We start from the raw sequence: 7,792 nt of genomic DNA on the forward strand, positions 1-7,792 counted from the left end.
CTGTCATCATGTGTTGTGGGATCTTAACTTCTGGGTATAGCTGTTAGCACATGTTCTTCCGGAAAGGCACACCCACAAAAGGCCTATGATTTATTATGCTGTAAGGTTGCAATAAAAGCAATAAAACTAAGCCTTAACCATAAAAATCACACCTGTGCAGAATATTATTTGTTGACATGAATCTCTTGAATCTATTTTGGGCTCCGATATTGTTATTAGCGCATATGTTTCCCTGATGTTATCCTCCTCCCCACTTTTTTATTTTCTTTTACTCTTTTTATTTTACAACTACTGGCGGAGATTCAAGGAGCACTATGGAAGTGTGCTGTAATGGACGGTGAAATATATATGGAAACAGGGGGTGAAACAGACCAACAAAAAAAGAGCAATAAAACCCAGTTGCCTGCAGCACTCAAATTAATTCAGCAGCTTGTATCTTTATATTCAGCAGCACCAAAACTAAAAAAATATATATATATATATTTTCCTTTTGGACACTAAGGTTATCTTCTTTCTTTCTTTTTTCAAATCAATTCAGTGTCTTACAGGATTTTATTTTCTCAATGTTTCAAATATTGTGCATGATTGGGACGCTGAAGAGTGAGAATGAGCTGCAGGTGGCAGCATTGATCCACTGATTCTGGCTCCGCCAGCTCTGCATCTCTTGAGTCGGGTTTTATGTGGGTACAAGACAGCGTTGCTGTTTATGTGTAGAAATGAATTGTGCTCTATTGTCAAGGGAACTCGCTCTCTGTTTTTTTTCCTTTTTCTGTTTCTCAAAATCATGTTTCTGAAGGATTACGAAAGGGATTCTTAGGAGATATAAGTCTTTTTTTAAGCATACTTTGAATTTATTTCCATTTAAGAAGTTGCTGACATGTTTAAAAAAAAGAGCTAAGTTATGTTTTTGCATGTGTTGTAATGGGAGACTTTGCTGTTGTTGTGCAAGTATCTAACCAGTCACATCTCTCATTCTCATTCTCGTTTAATCATAGAGTCTAGAGATAACCGAATCTTGTCATGGAAGCTCAACTGGAGTTGATCAATGCATCACATCATACCGTGTGTCACTTCAAAATGTTTAGCACTCATTTCACATAACGGATGAGCGTTCAGCCTTTGAAGTGCAGAAAAAACTCACAGAATTGCCTGAGTCGGTATTTATGAGGCAAGACATTGTCAAGTACAACACTGTGAGGAGTTTTAATCTGCCTGGAAACAAGAGTTGCAGAGAAAGCTTTTGCAGTAATTCACAACAATCTTTCTGGACCTAAATATGAAACCATGGCATAGAATGTATTATTTACCTGTCACAAAATCCACTCACCAACATTAACCAGAGGGTTAACTTCTGTTAATATGTTTGGATTTATGAGGCCTTTAGAGATCACTCAATTCCAATTAAGAAAGTGACGAAAGGGGAGTAATGCTCCAGGGCAGGAGAGTGAGCAGTGAGCGCTCGTGACAGGCAGGACTCCAGAAACAGGCCACCACCAGCTACCCATGGTCTGCTCTGATATAGGTTAAATCTTATGGCCATTCAGACACATAAGATCATTTTTGCAGGGCTACACACACAGTGTATGCACACTTCTAATTATGACTCCTGGCCTAAGGGTCTTCGGTGGAGCCGTGAATTGATAGACTGGTGGCAGCAGACACGACCTTCTTCAACACCAATCTTCCCACGTCGCACGTACCCACCCTGCTACCTTTCGCTCCTGCTTATAAATATTTATAATTCATGCAAAATGAAGTGATTCAGCATCATTAAACCCGCATGAATATTTGTGAGATGAATGTTTAATTAAGCCATCCCTCTCTGGCAGCGTGATGTCACAGAGCAGCTTCCCATTCAATGTATCCAGTGAACAGCTTAATGGCCTATGTCTTCTTTAAGTGCTACTCAGCACTTACCCAGCAACATCTTCCACCTACACACGATCCTATTTTATACCTCCAGAGTTGATATTTGATGGGACCCATTGATAAGCAATGGTTTTGGACGAGTTCATATTGTCCCAGCGGCGAAATGTGGATCAATCATACTTAATTCAATACAGCAGGAGAACCGCTTTTGTGGAGAATGTCATTTATTATTCAAGACTGCAGACTATGCATATAGGCTACAGGCTGAGTTTTAGATTGTATGTGGCATATATAGTACATACTGCATACATTTCACTGCTGTAGCAATATTGCTTTACCTACACAACATGAGATCTGTCAGGTCTATGCAGTCTTTGACAAGATTTTTTTTTTTCTCTCTGTTTTTCCCCCCTGCAAGGCTATTTAATTAGAGCAAAGTTATGGGGGTACTGCTGCAGGAGAAAAGTTTCTGTGCAAACATTCAGAGACACAAGTTAAACAGCACTCCTCCAATTCTGCATAGCTGAATTAATAAAAAATCAAACAGTTAATTTCTGCAACTTTAACACCAAAATTAAGTGTTTCGACTTCAGGCAAACGTCCTAGTTTTAGTTTAGAGGACACAACTGAGGAAGTGACTCTATCTTTCACTCTTTCTTTCTTTCTCTCACACACACACACACACACACACACACACACACACACACACACACACACACACACACACACACACACACACACACACACACACACACACACACACACACACACACACACACAGATATACTGTATATGCAGACGAGAGCTCAATACTGGCAACATGCCACTCCATTTCAGCACCCTCCCAAGACAAATAGATTGGAAACTCTGAGCAGTATCCAAACCACTTCTTTTCTTTACTGCTTCCTCTGTCTTTGCAACTTGCTTGTTATACCAATATCGGTGGTGCATGTTGCGGCTGCCCTGACGTGCTGTGACTTCATTTTCATTGATGTGACTGCCCCCCTCCCTCATTGTTCATTGCCCTCCCACACACGCCTGCACACACATTAAGGGAGAGATCTGTCCTGTTGCTACAGTGCTGCAGTGCTGAGTAGCAGTATGAGAAAGAAGGGATAAGAGAGAGAGAGAAAGTCTGGCAACAAACCCACACCACAAAAATGGACTGCAGAAGACCTTGCAAAACCTTCTTTTCCCCACTCTCCCTTTCCTATAGTTTAACTCAAAAAGTACCTCCTTATTCTGCAACCCTCCCTAAATGAGTTGGCAGGTGATTAATATTAACTTATTGTTCAGAGCTAAAAAGAGCATGTGTTGCAATAAAAAGAAAAAGGGGAGTTTGTTTTGTATCCAGTAATCATTCTAACCCACTCCTCCCATTACCCCTACCCCTCCGGCTGTTGCAAGAAGCAAGGTGTCAGCACATTTCAGACAACTATAGGCCCACCCTGTGCCTGCCTCTTGAAGAGCAGAATAACGCCCCTTTGCTAAAGGTGGCATATGGAGGATGTTTTATAGCTAGAGAATAAATAAGAAATGACTGTCCTAGCGGAGCAATTAAGAAATGTATCTTTGTAGTACAAGTTCAAGGCATCACAAATCTTTAGCCTCTCCAGATATTCCATCTCGAACTTATCTCCCCTCCTTTCTCTCCTGCTGCTTTCTAAAGCCTTGAACACCTTTGGAGAAGATAATGAGCTCTGTCAAAAAGAGACTGCTCCTTTTTTTTCCTCCCCCTCTTCCAAAAGTAAGCTTTTGCCTTTTTTTTCCCCCAGTTCATTATAATCAACAGCGGAGTGTCCCATATTTCTGCTGCTGAGCAGAACATGCCCTCAGAGACAAGTCAATATTGCAGCTTATAACCTATAACTCTCAGCTCAACCCCAGAAAAAGAAAGATTTCCCTTTGAAGAATCTCATCACTATGGTAATCAGCTGATCAGAGGATGTTATGCCAGCTCCTTGTGATGCAAATATTTGCTTTACATGCAAAACCTCCAGATAAGAACTTTAATTCACACCCGAGTTCAGGCTAGCAGCCTGACTGCTGTCAGTGATGTAATTGCACAGAGGAAATTATACTCATTCCAAAAAGAACCCTACAGACAGGCATATTACCATCTGTAATGTCCGTATATTGAAGAAATTACATTGAAATGGCTTGAAATTTATATGTAAGCAGATAAGGAATTCATTCATTTCGGCGAGATAACACAGCTGTTCTGGATTCTAGATTCCTGCTTAATCAAATGCCAGTTAAAACTTTAGAGTTCCACTGGTGTGTTATTGCCATCATTCATTTTTAATATTGTGGTTAAAAAAAGAGCCCTTTTTTAAACTCATGGCTCACACATTTCTGAGATTGTGCAGTTGCACAAGACTTCAGCTAATACCACCAAACACCATGAACTCAATGATGCAAATTAAATAAAATGTCACTTCACACTGTCATTTCCTGTTGAAGCTGCTTGTGGGCAGCTGAGTTTTTTTTTCTATAATCTGCTGAGGTTTAAGTTGTTTTTCAGTAGCCTTGTGGACAACTTGAATAAATTGCCAGTCTAACATGGCTATGAATGTGCTCTCCAAAGTCTCCAAAGTGAGCTGTTTGATGAGCATGGAGCTGGTTTTTTTCTCCCTTCCCTCCCTTGCCCCAAGCCCAGGCCTGTTATCGTGACTGTCAGGGTAACGCGCATTACTTCAAACTCATGCAGGAGCTGCTCTAGGGTAACTGTGTTCATCACCGCAAAATAATAGAAAGAAAAGTTCAAGAGGAGTTAGACACATCCAGCGAGATGCAACCATGTCAAATTCACTGAAGGCTCTTCCAGGGTTTTGGATCTTTCGTTGTCACAACTAATATTACATGGTTGCTCCATCCTTGGCTTGTGGGTTTCTGTGTAAAAAAAAAAAAAAAAAAAAGACAGCATTTGCCTTGACATTTAGCAACTTTATTAATTATGTCAGAGAAGCGTAAACCAGTTGTAAAACTACAGCAGTATACGTTGAAAGACAGGTGTTGTTCGGGGTTCTGTCAGATCATATATATACATTTCCTCTTGCTGCCTTTTTGGTGAAGTAGTGGGGTAGAGACTGCGTAGGGACCCGCCAGCGGCCATGTTCAGCCCACTTGGACAGGTTCAGAGCATGTCTTCTCTTCCAGCCTGGCCACCTGCTTTGCTGTTCACCCGCTTCTTCAATGTCGTCCTCTCAGGGAACTGTGAGCTCCATCAGGAGCATGTGCTTTGCAGCATCTGATGTTGCCACCTTATCTGGACTCAAGGAAGTTGTTGTAGTGTAGCTTAGGATGTTGAGATGTCTGATCAGATCAACATACAACTCCCAGTCTGAGATCAAGGTGAGATCAAGCAGTTCAGCTACTGGACTGGACATGGAGCTGCTCCACCGCCTATTGAAAACGGACCGTCCTTTGATGGCAATTAGTCATAACAATGGAGATTTGCAATACCTTTTAGGTGGTCATGCCACTAGCAGTGGTAGCCTTCCCCCAGGGCTTGTTGGGCAGCTATTTGGGCTGTGCTCAAGGAAACCTCTTCCAGAGCACAGTGGGAAAACTGGTGAGTTGTTCTCACCGCAGATCCTGAGGTTTGATAGACTGGATAGAACATCATAGACTGCCTGAACTTGACTTGCTGGGGTCCTGCCTGCCAGATCGTGGTCTAAAAGATGTTCCTCTCCATTGTACCCTCCGTCATCATCCATGCTTCCTGCTGCCGGATACCTAACATCCCACAAAAACTTCTTTCCTCAACACCAGCTCACATTTTCTCCATTACAAGCTGGTGCCTTATTCTCCAGTGCCACTTTTCAAAGCAATATTGAGCAATAGCTCCCAATCCTGCCTGGCCAATGACTATTGTTCCGACCTCTGCCTCAACTGGGTCTCGGCCATCTTCCGACCTTCTTGAGTACTTAATTTCCAGGGCGTCCAGACTTGTATGCCTGCCAACAAAACCCTTGAATCTTGTCTAGTACTCCAGCTAGAGTAGTGCTTAACTGGTGCAAGAGACCTTAAAATCCTCTACGCCAAAGCTGGTTAATCTGCGAGGGAGTCCCAGAGACCTCTGAAGACAGCTACTGACCTTCTCCATGGCTTCCACTGCTGACAAGGTTACTTCATACACCAGGAGATGCCATAGGATCCATAAATAATAAATAGTGTAATATACATAGATAATGTTACATCATTGTGGTTGCATTCAGGTGTCTTTTAATAAAATGTGAAGGAAGAAAGACATCAACAATTCTATAGAAGCACTTGATTTTGTGCATCAATCTAAAAAGGGCAGTATGTACATTTCCAAACAGTTTGGAGTGCCATAAAGTGAGAAAGAATCAAGCAAGATTCAAGACAGTTTCCAATCTTGACAGGATTAGATTCCCCAAGGTCAGATAGTGCTGTGCACAGAAAACTACAAACTACCCAAAAGCTACATTTTAGACTCTCTTTGTTACAATGTTAAATCTTAAAGTACGGATAGAGAAAGTATAACCATTATTGCTTGTTTGGGAGGTTAGCAGGTGAAAATCTCTTCTCTCTGAAAAGAATGTGGCAGCACGGCTAACGTTTACAAAGTTTTACCTAAAGACTTCTGCAACAACACCAAGACAATTTGCCATAAAGGTGTTTTACTTTGCTTTCAACTTGCTGGGTTGGTATTCATTCAGACTCCGTCGATGGCTGTGGCCCTTCAGGCAACCCCTTGGGGCACATGCCTTTGGACCTGTAGGTATAAGACAAATGTCACAGAGGCAGGGAGAACACATGGTCATTTTTTCTCATTAAACTTTTAAAACTTGTTCAATGAGCCTCTCCATTTCAGGATAGGATTGCACCAGCATTCATAGATTCATGGATCCACTTCAAAGTTTGTGTTTAAACTTATTTTCTAATTGTTCTGATTGTGATGGAAAAGTATTGCTAGTAAAGCTAGGAAAGTATTACAACAGCAGGTCATCTCAGCATCACAAGCTATTCAATGCAGGTAATAAAGTTAGATTTTATAAATATAGTTATGGTTTTGTTTAAATGCATGCATGCATATGAGCGTTGTTGGAACTTGTGTTTATTCACAAGCACAGGTCTGAAAATGTGTTCAATACAACATCAGATAAACATCAACTCATGGCATATCGCATTGTGTTATTATTTATTCAATAAAACCTAAGATGAAATACAGAAGCAGTGTGTGAATAGGCAGTACACCGAATAGAAACTAAGAGGCGAAGTAGCAGGAGGTGCTGCTAAATAAATAAGCATGAGCATGAATGACCACCTCCATGAAGCCAAAACTTTTGGCAATTTATTTGTCTGGAGTGTTTAGGTGCATGTTAAAACAGTGCCAAGAAGGAATGACATCCTCAATGACCTTAGAGAAGCAACTTCCCCATCTGTCTGTAAAGGGTTTTAGAGGCCTTTCCAAACAATTTGAAGTCCATTATCTCACAGTGAAAAAGATTCAAGAAACATTCAAGACAATTTTCTAACTTGCCAGGATTAGATGACCCCAGGTCAGACTGCATATTGCCAAGACACAGTGAAATACCAGCCTGATGCTATAGTACTAGTGGTTTTGCCAAAATGTATTATGCAGTATGCTGTATAAATACAACTACAAAATTTTGATAGGCATGCTACCCACAGGAAAATGAACTGTACGTAACTGACCAATCTACCTTTATATTCCTTTCCATGATTTTATACTTCAATATCATGGGCCACTGCAGGGGAAACTTGTCATGGCGTATTCATCATCCGGTTATGGCATTGCATAGCAGCTTTTAAAGTGGAATGCAATGTTGTACTGACAAGGATGTATAGGGCGGTAGGGTTAGGGGCTTACTGTACAATGGGGTGGAGCTGGGAATCTGAATGGCTCTCTGAACTACATGTTTTCAGAACCAGG

Source organism: Cololabis saira, chromosome 4 (assembly GCF_033807715.1).
Source record: "Cololabis saira isolate AMF1-May2022 chromosome 4, fColSai1.1, whole genome shotgun sequence".
Lineage (NCBI taxonomy): Eukaryota > Metazoa > Chordata > Actinopteri > Beloniformes > Belonidae > Cololabis > Cololabis saira.